At 41.2% G+C, this 23,535-nt stretch overlaps 1 long non-coding RNA gene across 3 annotated transcripts; it reads right to left on the bottom strand.

The window, feature by feature from the left end:
• Positions 1-1,658: 1,658 nt before the first annotated feature.
• Positions 1,659-22,319, bottom strand: LOC147429246 (uncharacterized). 3 transcript variants are annotated; one of them, XR_015185809.1, is made up of 5 exons: positions 21,634-22,319; positions 6,195-6,256; positions 3,551-3,668; positions 2,333-2,374; positions 1,659-1,939 (listed from the first exon to the last, which is right to left on the bottom strand). It is a non-coding gene; the product is annotated as an uncharacterized LOC147429246 (long non-coding RNA). The 3 variants fall into 3 exon arrangements; XR_015185808.1 differs by lacking the exon at positions 6,195-6,256; XR_015185810.1 differs by lacking the exon at positions 6,195-6,256 and having other exon boundaries at positions 21,640-22,319.
• Positions 22,320-23,535: the final 1,216 nt, after the last annotated feature.

Raw genomic sequence — 23,535 nt, 5'->3', positions numbered from 1 at the left:
GGACAAGTTCCTTTGGATACTTTTTCATAGCCTTCCCTAGCATTTTTTTAGGCCCAAGTAGGGAGTGGAGCTACAAAGTCAATTTCTCTCTCTTCCTTTTTGAAAGTGATGGGGAAAAGATGGGATGACATTAACTCCCCTTAGTCAACATCTGTCCTTTTCCTTTTTACATGGCCACATCATCAAAAGAGTGCATAACTAGGAGCCAAAACAATCTTTGAAAAAAAAATATTTGGATCCATTTTCAACTTGAAACTTCTTCCCAACTCTTATATATATATATATATATATATATATATATATATGTATGTATGTATGTATATATATGTGTGTGTGTGAAAAAAGGACTTTTTAGGATATTTCTCTACATCTACACACTCTAAATTATTCTCTATTCTCTTTCTTCCTCTTAAAATGCTCAATTCAAATTTTGAACCATTCTGCCCCCAAAATCCTCTCTCTCTCTCTCTCTCTCTCTCTCTCTCTCTCTCTCTCTCTCTCTCATGCTAACATGGGGGGAGCCCTAGCAGGGAAGTAGAATATATTTCCAAGATCCAAGCACTCGCTCCTAGCATGGAGGCTCCCCTAATAACGATTTTTATGTGCTAGGTCACCAACATGAGCACACCATATCATGGAATGGTTGCAAGACTATGATGGCACTTCCCTTTGTAAGGTCCTCATAAATGTATCAAGAAATTTAGACTTTATTGGTTTTTATTGTGCAAGACCACGCTAGCTCTACCACACTTTGAGCTTCTTGGTAGCTTAAATTGGATTTTCAAATGTTATGTTGTGGAAATAAAGTATTGCATGACCAAACACCATCTCTCCTTGAGCCCTTTTATTTTGTTGTCGTGGGGCCTGACCCCAAGTATTTTATGGGTATTTGTATGTAATCTTTACGTAAATATGCCTCAAAATCAAAGCAAAACTCATTGTGTGGTGCATGCCACATATGGCTCTAGAAAACAAGGGCCATGATGAATTATAGGCAATACAAATGCTCTACTTTATAGGAGATATTGGTTTATTGAATGAGGTGGCTCGGGGGATCTCCGATCACATACCAAAGGTTTATGGAAAAAATCCTCAACTAGTCCTAAAACTGTGATCCTTCGTGTCCAAAGTACACTCTATTGGGATCTCATAGTTCTTGAGAGGCAGATGCAAAAAAAGGTCCCTTGGCCACAAGGCAACGCCAGCTGGCCAAACAGGGGCCATAAAATGAACAAGGGACTTATAAGCCTACAACTAGGAAATTATTTGAGGCACCAAGTTCTGCTCTTGTGAGATTCCAAGCTTTGGGTATCTAAAGAAGATGTCAACAAGGCAACGAGTAGAACTTATCAATGTTAGAATTATTTTTTCAATTTTTCATATATATTACAATAAGATTCTAGTAAGGAGCATTGTATAATTATTAAAGGAAATCATCCCCCAAAACAAAAGGAATTTGACTCTTTTGATTTCCAAATGCGTTCTAGACATTGTATGTATCCAACACAAGATTAGTACACAAATGTTGGATTTTAAATCTTACACTACCTTTAAAATTGCAAGAGAGAGAGAGAGAGAGAGAGAGAGAGAGAGAGAGAGAGAGAGAGAGAGAAGAATTGATGAAAAAAACTCATTTTCATTGCAAAATAAGGGTTACATTATGTGCATTGTAGCAACTTATAAAGAGAGTATACATCAATATAGGGTCATGATGAGTTCAATATGCACATTGGGAATTTAAGGCTCTACATTTTGTAAAGAAGAACAATTCACAAAGGGAATTTTTGTACTACAATATAAAAGGGTTTTGCACAACTTGTCCTTCAAGGTGGTCCAGGTACCAAAAACCTTTTTCTTCAGCCTCCATATCGTATTTTTTATTATGGACCTCCATGGCCAACCAATGTAAAAGATTTCTATAGTTATAATGAGACATGATCTACAAAACAAACAAAAAATATTGACAAGTTACTAAAATTATATCTCAAACTGCATGGCAAGAATTTGGAATAATGAAAAATGAAACTACTTTCTATATGAAGAAGTGAAAGTCTACCATAGTTGTTTTTACAGTAGTGAGGATAACATAGGAGTGTAAGTAAAAGAAAATTTTACTTTGCACCAACTTGTTTGGGCAAAGGTTGAAGACAAACATTGATCCAACATCCACATGGAATTATCTAAATGTGCAAAAGACGATGTGAAGTGACTGCTCCTCCGCCAAGGTAGAGAAAAAAATGACCACAAGATAGCAAAACACACAATTATGACAATGAAAGACCTTATAATGTGACAACATGCAAAACTCTATGTTGCTAGAAGAGGTACTCACATTTTGGTGGAAGTTTTCCTTTAAGAAAGTTGTTGCCACCACCTGCTTGACATTGAAAAAATATATTATAGCTATGCTTTCAAACCAAGGAGACTTCCCTTCAATGGTGATTCAAAATTCCACCATCTCAAAACATGGTGATGGCAAGCAGCAGATGGTTTCATGTATACACTTTCACCTTTGACGAGATCTTGTGGCACATAGACTTCATCTTGCTTGCTTGGTGTCAAACAAGAAGGTGGGGTGTGAGAATGGGAGGTGGAGTGGGAGAGAAGGGGAAGGAGGATTTTTGGTGCTACAATGGAGGTAAGAGAAGGTGGATGAGCTCACTAGGTGTGTGAATGGTAGGTGGAAGAGGAAGAGGAGGAGGATGAGCTTGCATGATGCTCAACACCAATGGAGGTGGAAGAAGGTGATAAGAGAGAGAATGTTGGAGTAGAGGATGAAAATGATTGTTGTAGCAATAGAGGGCTTTGGAAAGAAGATCTAGAGAGAGAAAATCACTTTTTAACTATGGGATAGGTTTGGGGAAACTTTTAAGAATTTGAAATGATGTTTTGAAAAAAATTATTAAAAAAACATTTTTTGGGATTTCAAGTGCACGTTTTTTACTTTTAAAGGTCCAAAAATATATTTTTTACTATAATATACGTTTGGAGGGGTTGGAAGGAGAGAAATATTAATTTTTTAATTTTTTAATGTTTTGAGTATTTTCAAATCGAGGGGAGGAAGTAAGATCAAAGTGAATCCCCCACCCACCCCCACCTTCTCACTATGTAAGAAACCTTAAGATATGTAAGGCTACCTTGTCCCCCTATGTTTTTGATGGTATAGAGTGTGTCCACCACTCTCTTCCTATTGATTGGCCTCTAATGAACCTTAATCCCAAAGGGCCCCTAGAGGGTTTATATTTTTGGTAATGCTTGAATTTTGTTTTGGATAGCCACAACACTTCAACTCATTTTAGAGTCTTATCCATAGGACTCTATGACAGAATTTTAGGGATGGATTGACTTAAGGAAAATGATGCTCACTTACATTGTAAAAGTGCTTCATTACATTTTGTAAATAAGCATAACTCTAGGGTTACCAATACTTAAAAGTGACAAAATCCTAAACTTTATCTTGTGAACTTCATTGAACTAATGAAAAGCTACAGAAATAATGAGATGATTTATGCAATAAAGCTTAATTCTACAGAGAAGAATTCGGAAACACCTGAACTTGGGTGGCTTACTGAATTTGGTGATGTTTTTCTTGAAGAGATTTCAGAGTTACCACCCAAGTGTGAAGTCGATCGTGCAATAAAGCTTATTCCAGGAGCTCAACCAAATGCCTGCAAAACATATAAGATGTTGGTACCTAAGTCTGTGGAACTCAAAGATAAACTTACTTAACTTCTTGACCAAGGCTTCATTAGACCTAGTGTTTCTCCATGGAGTACTCTTCTTCTTTTCAATCGAAAGAAGGACATTACTCTATGACTTTTTATGGACTATCATAGATTGAATCAGGTAATAGTCAATATTAAGTAAGTAATATCGAGGATGGCGTCTCTACTGACCCAAGTTATCTAAATCTTTCTAAATGAGAGATATAGGTGCTGCAAAGAGGATACTTGGTATGAAGATATCAAGGGATGGGACAAAGGAGACAATAAATCTATCTCAAGAGGCTTACATCAAGAAGGTACTAGAAAGGTTTGCGTTTCTACAACTTTGGCTGGTCACTTTAAACTAACCAAGGATATGTGTCCAGAGACACAAGAGGAGATAGCATATATATCTAAGTTCCATATGCTGCAACGATAGGTTCTCTTATGTATGCTATGATCTGGACAAGGCCAGCCATTACACATGCAGTGGAAGTTGTAAGTAGGTTCATGGAAATCCAGGTAAAGAGCGTTGGCAAGCTGTGAAGTGGATACTTAGGTATCTAAAAGGGACAACAACAAATGCTTTGTATTTTGGAGTAATTGATAATTTTCTTCAAGGGTATGCTGATGCAGATATGGCAGGTGACAAAGATACTCAAAGAAGCACTTTGGAGAAGCGTTTTCGTCCTCAAAACCACAAGTGTTGTATCTTAATAAGAACACTAATGTTTTCCATTGTGGCATCCCACATGGATTCAACAATTCATTAGAGCGGAACCCGGTTCAGTATGAGGTTCAATGAAAGCAAGAATAACATCTTGATTCTCCATATTGTTGTCCCTGTGAAACCATCTTGGTTAACCGATGCATAACCAACATAGCATAAAGACTCCATATAGAACTCACTTGAGAATTCTAAACAAGTTATCACAACTAAGAGGTGTCTAATGACAAACCCAGGTTTCAGACTTTCTGAAAATATCAAAAAAATGCAAAAAACCCTTGGTTCAACTTTCCATACAATTGTGACCCAGATTTCCAACTTGCGTGAGTATCTTGAAAAGCTCATAGCTACTGAGGGATAGAATAGGGAGTGTCCTCATGTTAGACTTCTAAACATTTTGGCACACACAAAAGTACCTGTTCACCCCTAATGAAGGTTACATGCTAACATACTTTGTCAGCACACCTACTAAGTCCTTGCTTATGAAACTATTGAAATGGTATCCAACCCCATCACAACAGGTGTTCAAAGCTGAAAACCTAACCTAAGAAAATTCTAAAATAGGGAGAGAATCACCCATTCAGAATGCGTTGTGCTAACATATGCGCTTAGAAGATCCTTTAGCAAAGAATACGTGTAAGCTACCCATCCAACATGAAATGAATAGCAACAGTAAGAGTGAGGTACTTTCCCCCAACTACTTACAGACAGTCTTCCACAGCTGATAATAAACTATAGCCATATATTTGATATGGAGTGGAGAGAACCAACGAGGTTGAAAGCGGGTTGGACTGGAGTAACCTCTTAGAGTTTAGACCATCCAACCACATACACCCATCCTGAGCCTGTACCTTGTATGGCAGGGTGTAAACTCATAATAAATCTGCAATAGAGATTGCACTTGCAATGCAAAAAGAATAAAGTCCATGAGTTTGCATGCCGCTCCAAATAAATCAGTGTTAAACACTAGGGCCCATAACACCTAATGTGCATGCATTTAATACAAACTTATCCAAACCGCAATTCCATGAGGAGACTTTCCATGGTACGTTCGTGAAAGCTTTTCAACAAGAGCTAGACCATAGCAAAATGTGAAAGCTCAGTCACACCTAGGTACCGACCATGAGACATTCTCAGTAACTTAGCATACTTGGCTATATGTAGAAACGACCCTCCGTTAAGGTGGTTTCACAGCACTTGTCATCGCAACAAGTCTGTACTGAGTACCCGATAATTTTTGGCCATTGCCATTGTTCCTGATACAGTGTGCTCAAAATGGTCTAATCAATGGAAGCGACCAGAACGTAGGGGTGTCGTCGCGACACATCATTAGGAATTAGGCGCAAGTGTAAGTCCCAGATACTCATATTCTCCACATGTGGAATATGTCTCCAATAAGGATGTCTGTAAAAAAAACATCCTTTAAGTACGAGATGCACTTGTGTGTGGAGGTAACTACAAACACTTTGCGATGCGAGTGAGAGGGACCCTCATGATCATTGCTCCATACTGGCTAAACCACAAACTTCTTGAGTTTCTAGACCATGTTGTATCCCATGTGACAACATGTGCCAAATCAAACCCTACACGTGGATTCATAACAGCATAATGTAGAAAAATATATGGGACACGATGGCCCAAAATGCTTTGTTTTGACATGCCCTTGGTGTGTCTCTCAAACATTCAAGCGTATTTATACGACCTAATAAATTCAAGCAAAACATACTAAAAAGTGGAATAACACCAAATCAATAGATGCATACCTGGAGAGTTGAACTTGATGTTCACTTAATCGTATTCAAATGCAGAGAAGCATGTCTCCCACCTGTGGAAGAAAAAACAAACAACATTGCATTGGGTACCCTGGGTGTTGCCGTCATAATCCAAACCCGTTGGTTATAATCTACATAGTCAAACCCCTTGGTAAGACCATTTATAGAATCTCCTCAATTAGCACGTAACGATAACGAACATAGTCAACCGTGTATAGAAATGATTGGAATTAGTTGGAAAGTTGAATTTTTCCACTACCCCCTGGTAGATTGCGGACTTCTTTCCTTGAAAGTACAACTAGGATAAATCAAATTGTGATCCTTAATGCCTATGGGGTGATTTAGTAAACAATTTATTAAAACTCAACTTGAGCGTTGTAGTAAAAACATGTAGTGCAAAAATGACACCCTAAACATCCATAATGACAAGACTCTTGCTTGTCCATTAACGTCGATGTGGTCAATGTGTACTCCATTGGGCAGATCTATTCAATCTTAAGAATAATCACCCAAGAAATTCCAACAATTGGGTCTTACCCGAGATCTGACAATGACTCTTAGCCAGCGTGTGTGGCTCCTAGCCCTTATGGCAGTTAGTGTTCAATCAATGAACCAATGAAGACAAATTTAGATGTCTTCTTGCCCTATTTCTAGCTGAGAAGCACCTTGGCTCGACCTGACTCCCAAAAAAACATGTTCAAAACCTTCTTCAAAAGTTTTCATTATTCTTTGAGAGAAACAAGAAAGAGATAGAAGGAGAGTATGCTGGGTTGAGGAACGTTCCTTAAGTGCCTAGAGTATGTACCCAATCTGTGTGCGCTTATGCATCTTTTGCTTGACTTTCATCTTATCTTATAAGTATTCCACAGTTTGGTCTGGTATGACTCTCTCATCGAGAGAGGGAACAAGAAAACACAAAATACATCCCAACCCACCGACCTTGCAGGGGTCATGATTGTACAAAAATGACTTAAATAGGGCACTTTGCCAGTGAATTAAATCCTAAATTTAGGTTTCATTGAGTGTTGGTATGTGATGACAGCAACCAAAAATAAAATGATGTGTGAGAGCAAAGATGTACTTTATACCACCTGGAGGGCATGCCTTGCATACGAAAGTTGAAATCCTGGGCTATCGTGATAACTGTAAAAGTTAAAACCATAGGTGCCTTCGTAAAAGTTAACACCATAGGTGCCTTGCATCTACTAGAGTGGTAGGGATTTGGTGAGATGATATCCCAATTAATGCAGTTGCACCAAACTTGGTGCCACTGCTCTTGACGTCAAGTCAATCATAGCACAAATTAGAATCCTTGCATCACATGAAATTGTCCAAGCATTTGGCTGTGCACAAAAAACAATATTGTGACATGTATATCATACACACCCTAATGCACTGATCTTGTATGCATCTCATAATGTTGTCGGGTGATCGTATAAGCCAAGATTATGAAACTGGTCGTACCAAAAATGATTATATCAGAAAAGAAATTGGGGCATAACAGTACCCAATTCAAAAAATAGACTATACTTTGAAAAGCCACATGCACGTATGGCTAATTGTTTATTACCTTGTAATAAACCTATCTCACACTGCTTTTTTGATGCGTTCCTAAGAAAATAAAATTATTGTGCCCTGCACAAAAACTGAAGTTTATGTCGAATCACGAACTAATGCATCATGCTTAAGTTATCGGACATGTGGACACTGCTTTTTTTAATGCGTTCCTAAGCAAATAAAGATAATTTTTTACTTGTTGCACGTCAAAAGTCAGATTGTGATAGTCGCTTCCTGACCACGTTGGTCATGACCAGTGGTCATGACCAGATCTGCTCCTACAAACGAATTATCTTGTGCATGTTGGACCTCTTTGGTCATAACTGGTGGGTAGACAACTGCTTGATTTTCCGGCAAGTGAGAAGTTGATCCACTTGCATAGATAATAGTTGGACCCGTACAACTAGCTAGCGAAATCGGGCCTTAAAAGTTTGCCAGTCCTGTCGAGTGACAAACTTCCTAGCATCCGGCAAGTTACTATCATCCTCCAGAATACCAAACACACTCTGAGGAGGAGGTGTGGATACTCACGGAGAGAAAGATAGGCTGCTTGGGTATGCATCATCCGTCCCTGTTGCCACGTGGATACCCTCCGTGAGAGTATCCGGCCATGCGGCATCCACAGGTGGAGCAGACTCCAAGTATTCCAAGTATTTGAAGTCAAACATGTGTTGATCATCAATTTTTGCACTCATGGAGAAAACGTGGTGTGCAAACAAAAGAGATAACAATACCTTGGAGTACAAAAATGCGCGTAGCCGTAGTGAACGTAGAAACGCGTAGAAGAGGCCGGTGATTAGCCGTGCTAATTCCACCTGCTATTGTAAAGAAGGTGATCTTTAAATTTCTGATAAAATTGAATGTGTTGAAAAATTTGAGCTTCCCAAATAACGTGCTTGCATCGTATGCAGTCCACCAAGTTGCAAGTCGTCAAATGTAGACTTGATAAACGATCTTGCAAACATTCATCGGTAATTTTTGATCCGAAATTTTCGGTTTTTACAACTTGGGTTCTCTCAACGAGCTCGTAGGATAATTATGCCTTCAATTGATCCAAACGCCGAATTTGAAGCCAGATTGTAAATCCCAAGCAACTGGGAAGTCAACAATTAACTTGCAGCAAACGGACTGCCTGTCCATGAATGTCGGGGCTTGTTGGACGAAATGTGATTTTGCTTGTACTCTCAAGTGAGATTGACTGTGTGTCAGGTGGGCATGCCCCCTTGACGGCTTCAAAAAAAATTTGTTTTTTGGGACTGTCCCAAGGCCAACGGCCTTAGGCCTGCTTAATAGTGAGAAAGGAACCTGCTTAGGGACGGTGATGGCATGACTGTTGCTATGTGAGGCTATCTCCTTGATGTGGGTGTACCCAATGCCTGCCACCACAGGCCGCTCTCGTGACTTCTTAGAGTAAATTTTCAAGCTCATTTAAACTTCGGTCCAATTTTTCAAAAAGTATTTATACACTTTATATATTTCATGATGGAGGCCCACACACTTGAAAGACATCACTGTGCTTATTCTTACAAGGTATGATTGTTGGCACATGCTTACTGACATGTTAACGTGCTTCCACCAAGGAGTCTTTTCTTAAATCATATCAACAAACACAAGAATCATATCCTAGAGATGTAGGAAGTCCTATGATGAAATCCATAGATATGCATTCCCATTTCCTTTGTGGCACATATATTGGCTTCAGCTTACTACGGTATCAAACTTGCTCAACTTAATGTGTTTGCATGTTAAGTATCTTGTACCATAGCTTAATACATTGTACTTTAGTCCTGGCCAAAAGAAACTCTCTCTCATAGTAGCATATGTTTTAATGTAACTTGGATATCTTGCAATAGGTATATTGTGAGCTTCTTGGAGTATTTATATTTCGATCCCACCATTACTTGGGATATAAAGACGGTCATTGAAGTAAACATTTTTTCCTTGAACATAATGTGTCTCTCTTGTTTTTCTATGCGATTATATCCAAGTTTAGCAAATACTGAATCCTCCTGAAAAATGGATCCTAGGCTATACTTTCATGAATAAGGTCAATCAATGAGGTAGTAGATGTTGTAATTGCTCCTCTTGTACTCTGTCTGCTTAAACTATCGGCCACTAGATTTTTCTTCCTTGATTTATATTCAATCCCAAAATCATATTCACATAATAATTCCATCCTTCTCCATTGGCGAATATTACGATTGGGATAAGTGTAAATCCACTTGAGGCTTTTATGGTCTGTGTGTAATTCAAATCGCCTTCCAAAAAGATATTGTTACCATACTTTGAGAGCATGTACAACAACTTAAAAATTTCAAATCATGCATAGGGTAATTTAACTCATGATCGTGCAACTTGTAAGAGATAGAAAACCACCAATAGCTTGTCCACTTGCGTCAGTGAGGAAAATGAACTTTTTTTTGAAGTTTACAAGTTGTAAAATTGGAGCATTCGCCAAAGGATCTTTGAGTCTCTCAAAACTACCTTGAGTACAAACATTCTGAGAAAAAACTTTCTTCTTCTTAAGGATATTAGTCAATGGAAAAGCTATCTTAGAATAACCTTCAACAAAAGTATGATACCATCCCTTTAATCTAAGAAAGCTGCGTACTTCTTTTATAGATTTAGGTTTAAAACAAGCTACAACAACTTGAACTTTACTTGGGTCAGTAGAGACGCCATCTTTGCAAAAAACGAATCATCCTCTTCTTCTCCATCTTCTTCATCCTCTTCCTCTTATGAAAGTGATGGTGAAGACAATGAAGATCAAGACAAGAAAAAGGCGAGAAAGAGGTCACCCTCTTCTCCACCTTCTTCAAATTCTTCACCTTCTGAAGAAAGTGATGGTGCAACCTTTGAACCATCAAAAAGAAGAGGCCATAGGAAATCCTATGCCGCATGGAAAAGGTCGTCCAAGCTGAAGAAATTCAAAGAGGGAGGGAAGAGCATCTCTTTCCTTACCTATGATGGCACCTTTGGTGCTACAGACAAAGTCTTGGCCTTTATCCAGCAATTCGATGCGGCGTTTGGAGATGAGGGCTTCATGGAGTCCTCTAAGCTACGCCATGTAGCTATGCACTTTCAAAAGTCAGCCTGACAATGGTGGTCTAGCCTACGAGCCAACGGTGAAGCTCCACGAACATGGAAAGCTTTAAGAGCTTCCATTATGAAGCAGTTTTTGGCCACCGATGCCAAAGACAAAGTACTCACCGAATGGCGAAGCTTAAATCTCTCTCCCTATGAATCCATCCACAAATATGTAGACAAGTTTTGGGACCTACAACTCAAAGCCACTGTCTTCAAACAGTTGGATTTTGGAGAGCAAAAGAAACAATTTTGTGCGGGCTTAACCGAAGAAATGGCGGAGTATGTCAACTCCCAAAGGCCGCGTACCATATCGGTGGTAATACACCATACTATGGTGGCCTCTCGAATCAATTTCCAACCGGGGGCTAAAAGAAATAATAAGCCCTCGGAGAACAAGGGTTCCAATGAGCCTAAGGGGAAGGAAAATGTCCAAAATTCTCCTAAGGGCAACTCCAACAAAGCTAAAGAGAAGGGAGTTTACAAAGGTAAAAACAAACTCTCTCCCGAAGAGCTTGAGCGTTATCGCAAGGATAACCGGTGCTTCAAGTGTGGCGAACAAGGGCATGCGTACCGCGCTTGTCCCCAAAAGAACAACCGCCAAGATCCTCCTAGAGCTTCCTTAGCTGAAATCCAAGAGGAGGAGACTCATCAAACTCATCACAAAGGATCTCCTCTATGCCATGCTTGGGGAAAGGTAAGAGAACATGATGCTTTTATTCTCTTTGACCCTGGTTCTACTCACAATTTTATATCTATAGAGTTGGCCACCAAGCTAGGCATACAATCCTACGAGATGGGAGATGTCCTACCCGCAGACAGTGCAATGCATTCAAGGGGCAAGAAGCTTCAGTCACTCCCTTAATCGGGAAATTGAGGCTTCATGTCCAAGGCTATGTGGACAAAGAGAACTTCTTTATCTCTCCTCTCAAGCATGAGGATGTAATCCTAGGGGCACCATGGTTTGATCGCTTGGCTGCCAATGTTAAATTTCCTGAAAGGAGAATCTCCTTTAAGTTCAGGGAAAAAGACATGTATATAGATGCTAAGGAAATGGGTAACACTATCCCCATTGTACATACACCAGCTTTCAACAAGTCAATAAAGAGCTCTATTTCCATGTACATGATTTTTGTTAAAGATTCTCAAAATGAACCTAATGCTTTAGCAAAAGAAAATAAAAGCAACCAGAGGAATTAGAGTTATCCAATTTTCTCAAGGGGTTTCAAGATGTTTTTATTGACGACATCCCTTGTGAGCTACCTCCTAAACGAGGTAATGATGACCATGCAATTGAACTTCTTCCAGGAAGTTCACCGCCTAACAAACCTCCTTATAGCGTTTCACAAGCTCAACAAGAGGAGATTATGCGGCAAGTGCATGAGTTAGTTGCGAAGGGCATGGTTAGGCCTAGCTCATCTCCATTTTGCTCACCTGTGCTATTAGTGCAAAAGAAAGACGGCACATATCGTATGTGTGTCGACTATAGAGCACTAAATAGGATCACTATCAAGAATAGGTTTCCCGTTCCACGGGTAGAAGACCTATTTGATAAGCTACAAGGATCGACCTACTTCAGTAGGATTTACCTAAAAACTGGCTATCATCAAATGAGGATAGTTGATCAAGACATTGTAAAGACCGCATTTCGCACCACATTTGGTCTTTACGAATACATTGTCATGCCTTTTGGCTTGACCAATGCACCAGCCACATTCAACCGCTTGATGGAGAAGCTGTTCAGGCCTCATCGAACCTTCACTGGAGTGTTATTTGATGATATTATCATCTACTCTAATTCATTAGACAAACACAAGCAACACCTCCAGGTAATATTTCAAGTTTTAAGAGAGAATAAACTTTATGTTCATCGAAAGAAAAGTGAATTTTTCTTGCAAGAGATTCAGTATTTAGGTCACATTATCTCTCAAGATGGCATTCAAATGGATCCATCCAAGTTAGAGGTAATAAAAGGATGGCCTAAACCAAGGAATCTTCATGAACTAAGAAGATTTATAGGTATGTGTGCATACTATAGAGGCTTCATAGAAAAGTTCTCACAAATTGCGGGACCATTACATGACCTAACAAAGAAAAGCGTTAGGTATACATGGTCTGCTAAGGAGATCAATGCTTTCGAAAAGCTTATCTCTCAACCTGTGCTTACACTACCGGATCTCTCAAAACCATTTGAGGTCCAATGTGATGCTTGTGGTGATTGCCTTGGAGCTGTTTTTCTCCAAGAAGGGCATGCCATAGGCTATGAGAGTCGAAGGCTCGACCCTGTTGAGCAAGCTCTAGGCATATACGAAAAAGAACTCCTTGCAGTTCTACATGCCTTAGACTCATGGAAGCACTATTTATTGGGGACTCCTTTCATTCTGCGAACGGATCACCAAAGTCTTAAGTACTTCATGACGCAGACCAAGCTCTCCGACAAACAAATGAGGTGGGAAAATTTCCTTTCGCAATTTCATTTTCATATTGCTCACATTGCTGGCAAGCATAATCAAGTAGCTGATGCACTCTCAAGACGGCCGAGAGTGAATGCGGTTTCCATAGCAACTCACAATGATCTATCTTCAATGATAGATGAGTATGCTATTGATCCCGATTTTAGAGATGTGATTTCAGCCCTTGCATTAGGGAATAAAGAAGAACCATTTACTTTACAAGATGTTTATCTTCTCTATGGCAATAGACTATGTGTTACTAACTCACTACGTGAGAAAGTAATGTATGAATCTCATGCTCCACCTTATGCGGCGCATAGAGGGATTCAATCTACCTTAAAGGGAATTGAAACATATTTCTATTGGCCTACCATGAAAGTGAACATACAAGAGTATGTTTCCAAATGTGTGGTATGCCAAAAGACAAAATTTTATAGAGGGAAGCAACTTGGATTGCTTCAACCCTTGCCAATCCCTAATTCACCATGGGAGAGCATATCCATGGATTTTATCTTTGGATTGCCTAAGTATATCCATGGGAATACGGGAATATGGACGATAGTAGACAGGTTCAGTAAACAAGCTCATTTTATACCTATCAAAAAGACTATCAAAGCCCATCAAATGGCAACCCTCTTCATTTCACAAGTTTTCAAGTACCATGGCTTGCCAATGTCCATAGTGTCGGATAGAGATCCTAGAATGACCATTAATTTCTGGAAGGGTCTCTTTGAGAATTTAGGCACAAGGCTAAACTTCTCTTCGACCTATCATCCACAAACGGATGGCCAAAGTGAAATAGCTAACCTAACCATTCTCGATCTACTAAAAGCCTATGTAACGGAAGTAGATCAAAGATCCCAATGGGAGAAGTACTTACCCTTAGTGGAGTATGCATACAATAACAATGTACATACTTCCACAGGAAAAGCACCTTTCGAGGTAATTTAGGGAAGATCAAAAAGTCCCTAAGGTACATGGGAAGATCTTCGCTGCAGATGAGTATAGCCGAGACCTACAAGAATCTTTTCAAAAGATTAAGGATGCTATCTCTATCTAACAGCAAAGGCAAAAGGCTGCTGCTGACAAGCACAGAAGAGCCCAAGCCTATAAAGAAAACGATTGGGTCTTGTTAAAGTTTCCCAAGGCTCGATTAAGGCACACAACGGGCAAGAATCCTACGGGCCACCAAAAGTACTATGCTAAGCTAGCAAAAAGGTACTATGGTCCCTTCCAGATTCTTAGGCCAATCAATGAGATGGCCTATCAACTCAAGTTGCCCAATCATTGGCTCATACAAAATGCTTTCCATGTGAGCCTATTAAAGCCTTACAAAGGAGAGCCACCTCAAGAACCAACTATTGAATACCCACCGGAGATCGAGGACCAAGAGGAGGTGCTGCAGCCCGAGTCCATTCTCCGACATGAAGACAAGGTACTAAGAGGCGGTAAGACTATCCGACAATATCTTATTAAGTTTAAGAATTATCCTTTTGAAGATGCTAAATGGATGCAAGGCATACAATTAAAGGATAACCTAAACCTTGTCAATGCTTACAATGCTTCCCAAGAGTAAGCAAATGTACAAAATGTTAAAAATGAACAAAGTTTTTGTCTTATAAGACTCTCTTTTTCTTTATTGTGCACAAAAATGAAGTAGTATGCATGCTTAGATCAAGTTTGTGGAGAAGAAGTCTCCCAAACACCAAGTAGAGCTTGTCATTCTACTATGGAAGATTGATAGGACTAATGTGCAGACATGCTTGCGGTAGCCTCAGGCTCTCAAGCGCCAAATGGACTAGTTATCCATTGTGGAATGATGTCGTAGGGTAACATAGGGATCCTCTACCCGCTAAGAAAAGGACTCATGAATATGCTTTATCTTCTCTACACCATAGTCAAGGATGACTATGATTTCAAGAGAGAGGAATGTCATAATACTCAATATTTAATTCTCCTAAATGGTTTTCTCATGTTAAACTAATCATTTAATATGGGGAAGTGCCAGGGGAGAAAAAGATAGAATATTGGTTAAGCTAGCAGACCGGCCACAGTAGGGATCCAAAGGAGGGGGCATCTACAAAAGAGCCATGTGCAACAATGGGCTAAAAAGACCCTAAGGTTCAGCCCATTAAGACTTCCAAAATGCTAAGGTTCCAAAATTCAAAGGTTATGTCCAAAGGTCAAACCTAGAGGAATTGGATGCTTTGTGTGTGACCAAAAAAGTCTTTGTACATCCCTACTTGGGAGGGGGCCAGCCTTTCTTCTAGGGGATGAGAGAGAAAGCCACACACACACACACACACACAAGCTCCTTTACACAAAGGGAATGAGGGACACATGTCAGCTCCCTAGGCCAGATGCCCATAAGGTGTACCCAATTCCTATTGGAGGGCCTTGGAGGTGGAACAATGAGAATTAGGCTAGAGTAAATCTAGTTTAATTAATTTAAAAACACTTAATAAAAGAACCAATGAGAATTAAGTCTCCTAGATGACTATTGGGCAGTCTCCCAAGGGGTCCAATGAGCATTCAGGAGCCCAATGGCTTGCCTGATTCCGATTGGCCAGGAGGCAAAGGGGTCCAATGAGAGTTTAATTGAATTATTAATTTACCTAAAGCTCTCACAAAAGGGGAAAGGGGGACACATGTCAGAAGGCTATCACTTATGCTGCTTAATAGTCATTGGCTTGACTTGGGGAGGGCCAATGAGGGCTGAGCAAGAGAAAATAGCAAGAGGGCTCGCCCAAGAGAGAGAGGGGGCTGATTTTTGCAAGGCATTATCACACACACACTCACACAATCTCATGTGTGAAGAAAGAGAAGACTATCTCTTCCCAAGCTTTAATGGAGAGCTCATCACCTACTCCAAGCTTGTGAGATAGAAGCCTACATCGACACTCTTGGCATGTGGATGAAAATCCAACCAAGAGCCAAGCTTCAATGCATGCTCATCTCCTCTACCAAGCTAATTACTAAGCTAAGCTATGCTAATATGAGTGATTATGTGAGGAGATGTACATCTTTCTCGTAAGATACTCCTTCTTCCTCTCAATCTACTCTCATACCCTGCTAGCTCTCACCATCTTCGAAGGTGTGTGAGGTCTTGGGTCTGAGACCGGGGATAATTAAAGTTGTGTTTGCTAAGTGTTTTGCTTAGTGCATGAAGCTTTCATCTTCATTGCACTAGCTAGTCTTGAAGGAACACAAAGAATTGTATTGTACAATGTCTCTCTTGATGGGAGAAACCATAATACAAAGCCTTTTGGAGGGGGGACCGGCTCCATGCAAATCCGGTCCTCAATTGTTGTCAATAGCTTAATTTCTCTCTCTTTTGAAAGTATTGTTGATGCTATCTAACTAGGTGTTATGCTTTTTGTTGCTCTCTCCACCCAAGCACTCTTGTAATTATCATTAGGAATCTATTCTAATGAAATGCCCACTATGTTCATACTAATTTCCGCTACACATAAGTTTCTAGGCCATTAAATGTTTCTCTCTCTCTCTCTCTCTCTCTCTCTCTCTCTCTCTCTCTCTCTCTCTCTCTCTCTTGCAGGTTACCTTGTTGGTTCTCGTTATCTCTCTTTGCCACGTTGTCCCTTTCTTACTCTCTTTGCGTAGTGCACCGACAACAACCAACCCTCCCACACGTCTATGCCTTGCACGTTGCACCCCATGAGCCCGCTCACTCCCTCTATACCACTGCGTTGCGATGCGCGCCATACATGCATCAAGGACGTATTCGCCCTCGTCTCGCTGACACTTGCTGCAAGCTCTTGACGCCATTGCCAGTGCTAAATAGGTAATAGTTAATTTCTAACTTTTTATTTTATTTTTATTACTAACTTTATTTAATAAAACTCCACTAAAATAATAATAATTTTAAAAAATAAAAAATGTTCCAAAAAAAGAGAAATTTCATTAAAGAAAAGTTTTAAAAATAAAAAGTATAAAAAAATCACCAAAAAATCTCAAAATTTCAAATTAAAAACAAAATTTGAGTTTTTCTTCAAAATTTACAATATGTGAGTGATTGTATTGTAGTGTCACCTTGCCAGATGGCAAGGGCCCATGTAAAAGTCGAAGGGCTGTTAGGTAGTTGGCAGCCATTTCTTGAGAAGAGCTCTTCTTTATGTAAACAGGACAAAACCTATATAAGGAAATAGAAAGCCCCACAGGCAAAGGAGGAGTTTTGGGGTAGCCATACCATACCTGTTGTGTGCACATGAGATGCGGGGTACTGTTTTCAGCACCATCTTTCCCCGAGTGCACATAGTAGGCGCCTAGTCCAGATTTTCCCTCGGCCCCCATCGAAGTGATCACCTACACAGCCGAAATGAGCAAGCCTTTCTCACCGCGTCAGACCCCTAGCTCCCCCCACTTTCAAGATGCATCAATGAATCCCGAGTTCAGTATGCCCTCCCCTCCCATGGAGCAGCTCGTTCAAGCAGTTAGTGAGTTGATCATTCAGGTGAACCAGACTAATCAAGCTCTGCTAAGCCAGAATCACACTAATCAAACCCTTCTTAATCAACTCTCTACTACACAGCATACCCGTCCTGATCCCAAAATCCGACCCAAGCCTTTCTCGGGCCTACCCATCGAGGATGTCCTCGCTTGGCTCAATCATCTCCACAATGTCGCAACCTATCACAATTGGCCAGCTCATAAACAAGCCATGGAAGCTAGCACCTTGCCGGAAGGCGTGGCTGCTACTTGGTACATTCAGCAATCACAAGAAGTCAAGCAAGACTGGAATGCTCTCAGGTCCATGTTGATACGCGATTTCGCCCATAACAACATCACTCAAACAGCCCTGCAACAACTTAAGCAACTTAAGCAGCAGCATCAAGAACCGGTGGCACAATTTGCAGTGAAGATGACGCAACCGTTACTGCGGGCTGATCAGACCATATCAGAAGAAATGAAACTTTTCTTCTTGTGGCCTCGCCTTCGTCATGACATCTCGAGAAGGTGCGCAATCAAGGGCCAACCTCATTTCACTCCGCAATTCAGATTGCTTAGAGGATAGAAAGTAGTGACCGATCAGAAGAAACCCCATTTTCCATCCACCACCTATGCCCAATGCTATTCATCCGCCTGTCGATACTACTTCACCAATGGATGTGGATGTACAAAACGTGCAAGTTAACCCCAGACAGTAACCCCAGACAGCCACACCAACCACCCAATCTCGGCATTCCCCTTACTTTAACGGCCGATCTTTACCTGAGCAGGATGCCCAAGGACGGCCTAAATGCTTTTACTGCAACATTTACAGACATGTCAAGCGGCACTGCCGCCGTTGGCTGGCCACTCAACAACTGCAGAACTCCCAAGTGGCCTTCGCCGATTCAGCAACCCTTGCGGCCTTGCCGGAAAACCTCTGAGCGGGTGGCTGATGGGAGGGACCCACCCGCATTTCCAGGCCACTACCTCTTCCAGTCTCGCCAAGTATGCTCTACTGTTGTTCACTTGTATGACACTACTCAGGAAGCCCTTTTGGATTCTGGAACTACTATTTCTTCAATTAGCTCTCATCTAGTCACCCAATTAGGTCTACACACATCCACAACCAGCCCAATTTTTGTTCTGTTGGGAGATAACAAAGAATTCTATACATCAACCACATTAGCTCACTGCACTTTTTACATTTCCAATAACCTCTTTCATCATACCTTTTATGTTCTCCCCAGACAACTCTTTCCCATCACCCTAGGATGTGATTGGTTCATCAAACAAAAAGCCCGCTTACAATTTGATACCCACCATTTAGTTGTACCCCAGACCCTTCCTAGCCCTTTGCTGTACTCCCAGTCAGGACCCAACTTTGTCCAGACCCAATGCACTATCATTGATGTCGAAACCCGTACCATAGACATAAGATCACTCCTTCGTCAGTTCCCAACCCTCTTCCAGAAATCCCTCAGACCCTCTACAGTCAACCTTCCTATTTCTCATTCTATCCAGACCACTCATGATCGCCCCATTAAGATGGCCACACGCAGAAGGTCCCCAAAGGAGAATGCCATCATCAACGACGCAGTTCAAGACATGCTGGCCAAAGGCATCATCAACCCCTCTAACATTTCTTGGGCACCCGAACCCCATCTGGTCAGAAAGAACGACGCCTCCTACCGCTTCTGTATCGACTTCAGACCACTTAACAAATTACAATACATGATCTCTACCCTCTGCCCAGAGTCGATGATCTGCTGGACCAATTGGGCAAATCCCACTACTTCACTTCACTTGACCTAGTGTTTGGGTATTGACAGATACCACTCAACCCTAGGGATGCTCACAAGACGGCTTTCAGAACACCCACAAGTCTTTACCAATTCAATCGAATGTCATTTGGCTTATCAAATGCAGGGAGCTCATTCTAGCGAACGGCTAATTATATTTTTCAGGATTTGATACAAAAAGGAGTGGTATTGGTATACTTGGATGACATTCTGGTCCACACATTTGGGCCAAGAAGATTAAGAGAGATACTGGAATCCCCTTTGCCTGTTGTAATTCCGATGATTAACTATGAAAACTCATTTGATGTGCATGTGTTTGTCCTTATCTAAAGATGAGCTCCATTCCATTGAAGTTTCTGGAGATTGAGTCAGTCAAAAGTTTTGGGTTCTTGCACATGTGTTCAAAAGGGTTCTCAAAGCATCAAAACTTGGGTAACCATGGTTTTCTCTTATCCGGAATTTCATGGAAGAAGTGATGAAGATGTGGAAGACTTTTCAAAATAGATGGAGGTTGCATGCACTAGCAATCAGATTCATGATCCAACGTAGATGTTACATCTTCTCGAGATTTGTTTGAAGGGTGATACATGAGTTTGGTCCAAAGCATTTGAAGAGGAGTTGCGTGCGAGCGATCCACTTGTGAGATTAAGTTGGGACAATCTAAGGCATGGATTGGAAGTGGAGTTGGTGAAGATAGAAGATCCTGACAAAGTGTGGCAAGAAGTACATGGTTTGGTGAAGAGGGGAGGTGAGCGAGTAGATGTGTACATACGTAAGTTTTCAATGGCATGGGAGTGGATGTTCAAGGCCTTAGCACCACAGGTACCCCCACCTGACATGATGAAGAAGGACAGGTTCTTGGCTAGTCTTTGAGAGAATATACATTGAAGAGTGGATCTAAAGAATCCTAGGACATATAAAGATGCACTATACGTAGTGAAGAACAAAGAGTGGAAGATGAGAAGAATGAGTCAGCTAGAAGTAGAGTCTTTTCCCAGGAGGTCTGAGTTTCATCCTATGGATTCTTTGCAAGGTCAAATGCCAGGGGTTCATCATGAACCACTAGTTTCTGTTATTCATCAGGTTATGCCAGTAGTGGTCACTACAACACTGCAAGATGATAGACTGAAGCAAGACATGAGGCAAGTGGTAGATTTGATGAAGAATCTCAACCTAAACATGCTAGGTAATGTGAAAAATAATCGAGGTCGGGGGAGCGGCCTAACAGAGCGACTTAATTTGACGATTAAGCAAGTCATTGCTGCCTATGTGGACCCACTACACCAAACCTGGGATCAAGTGTTACCCTATGCAGTGCACGCCTACAACACTACCGTTCAAGCATCCACAAAGGTAAGCCCCTTTCGGGCTCTGTATGGACGGGACCCTCATCTGCCTCACGACATTGATCTCAGCAAACTGCAACCTTCCCAACAAGACGCAGCCGAATGGTTACATCACTGACAACGAGTCCAACCTCTTCTTCGAAGCTCCCTGCAAACCAACCTTCAACAAGCCCAGCAACGGCAGAAAAAACAGTATGATCATGGTCGCAAGCATAGGGAGTATCAACCAGGTGATCAGATTTGGCTCTATCATCCACTACGACGCCCGGGCTTGAGCGAATCCCTTCTCCATCGATGGCTCGGTCCGTACACAGTCTTACAGTGCCTCAGAACCTACACATACAAGCTCCAGCGAAACTCCAACCAGGCTATTACGATTGCACATGTTGTGCGTATGAAGCTTTGTCATCCAGCCGGCACTACTCTGTCTCAGTAACTCAATTTTTTTTTCAGGGGGGAGGTGTAGTGTCACCTTGCCAGATGGCAAGGGCCCATGTAAAAGTCGAAGGGCTGTTAGGTAGTTGGCAGCCATTTCTTGAGAAGAGCTCTTCTTGATGTAAACAGGACAAATCCTATATAAGGAATAGAAAGCCCCACAGGCAAAGGAGGAGTTTTGGGGTAGCCATACCATACCTGTTGTGTGCACATTACAGTATTATGCATAAAGAGACAAAAAATTTACAACCCTGCTCAAACACTGAGCCTAGGCCAACCAAAAACGAAATGAATACCAACAACATACCCATACCAACCAAATACGGTTAACAAGGGAGCCACCCGATCAAATTGGCCTTAGAGCCAGATGACACAGGCTGAACAGGGAGTCACTCTTGACAGTGGAGAGAGAAGAAACAGGACCTAAGTAGCAGACAAGAAGCAAGAGAAACATAGGGCGGAGACGAGCTCCATCACTGGCTTCAAAGGAGCCTACACCAAAAAGGGAAGGTTGAATGTCCAACAAACCTTGGGTGCCACCAACAAACAGGGCACTGCCACTGCCATGCTTGAAGCCCAAGGGCAGACCACCCACACCCAGAAGTTGTGCCCCACCAATTGCAACAAATCCAAGTCGACATGCAACCAACATATGAACCCATCCTAACAGACAGAAACCTCCTCACTGGCACCAAACAACAATGCTTTACCACATGCACCACAAACCACACCACATCCTCCAAAGCCGAACGCGAACACAGCCAGCCAAACGTAACCACCTAATACCTCGAACCTCCTGCAAAAGGCCCAACTCAGGAGCACACCGACCCACAACCCCCGCCAGACCATCTGAAGCTTTCCACCGCACCAACGCGTACGCAGGAGGAGTGTCAAGCCGACCAAAGAGCGGACCCACACCAACACCAACCTCCCTCGCAATAGAACCAGCAGGGCAAACCTAACATCACGCCATGTCGAGAAGACCAGACAAGCTTTTGCCCCTGCAGAACCAAGAGCTGGCCTCAAAAAACAATTAAAGGGTATAAAAAATTCATATAAAATAAAAAAGTCACACAAAATCCAAAAAGAAAAACAGAAAAAGGTTTTAAAATTCACAATAAAATTCTAAAATTCCGCAAAGGTAACCACGTCAAGGCTTGCCGAGCAGAAAAAGGCAATTACAAAAGCAAATAGCAAGAAAGAGGGAGAAAACAGAAGACGAAGCCAAGCCGTGAGCAGTCAAAAAAAAATCAAAATTTGTCAAAAAAGGGGCGAACCAACTCGAAACCTGGAAATTGGATCTATGTCAAAAGCCAACCGGCTTAGATATCCTCACACAAAAGCTCAATTCAAAACTGAATTTCAATAAGATTTAGCCGTTAAGGTAGATTTCCTAAGCAAATTTACGACTCGAGGGCCGAGATTAGCAGATTTTGGTGAAAATTGGCTACAATCAAGTCACAAAACTCGCGAGAGTTCAAGTTTTGGCCTAGAAATTTGAAAAAAATCTTCCAACAAGGTCTTGACCACTTTGGTGGAAAACATTATTGGTCTAGCACAATTTTGGAAAGTGATCTCATAGTTCAGTCCACGTACGCGAGGAGCTAAAAGTGATCGAGCCCATCAAAAATTGGCAAGTGCAAGTAGTTGCATTGCAAATTGGGTCTAGGATTGAATGAAAGGGACACCACTCACACTGGATTGCAGATTAGGCTATTAGGAACCCAGATTTTCATTGTTTCCAAGGCTACAATCAATTCTGACACTTTCAAGCTAGAGTCACCTAACTCTTGTGAGATTGAAGAGCAATCAACTGCCAAAATTGCTTTGACACAACCAGTATTGTTAACCCACGCAAGAGGGCTAAGTGGGTTTTCTCATCCGATGAGTCTATATAGTGGTTCTCCAAGGAGCATGGAGTCCAAAATTTTGACTAAGTGTAGTGGATAGCAAGATGTTTTTTTATCATAACTCTTAGCTCGTGTGGTATTTTCACATGACACCCAAAGAGGAAATGTTCTAAATGATGCGTTTAATCTATGGTTTAAAGGGTTTGACTTGATCATAATGGTTTGTGAGATATGACTAGAATAGTGTTCCTATTGCCTACGTGACATGAAACAAAAAGTGCTTTTTATGTACACACATGATCATAAACACATTGTGTGCATAAATTAGCATGTTAGACATGACTAATGGATCAACCTCA

Source organism: Adiantum capillus-veneris, chromosome 22 (genome assembly GCF_014529385.1).
Source record: "Adiantum capillus-veneris isolate H3 chromosome 22, ASM1452938v2, whole genome shotgun sequence".
Classification (NCBI taxonomy): Eukaryota; Viridiplantae; Streptophyta; class Polypodiopsida; order Polypodiales; family Pteridaceae; genus Adiantum; species Adiantum capillus-veneris.
This window is presented reverse-complemented; position numbering and strand designations above follow the sequence as displayed.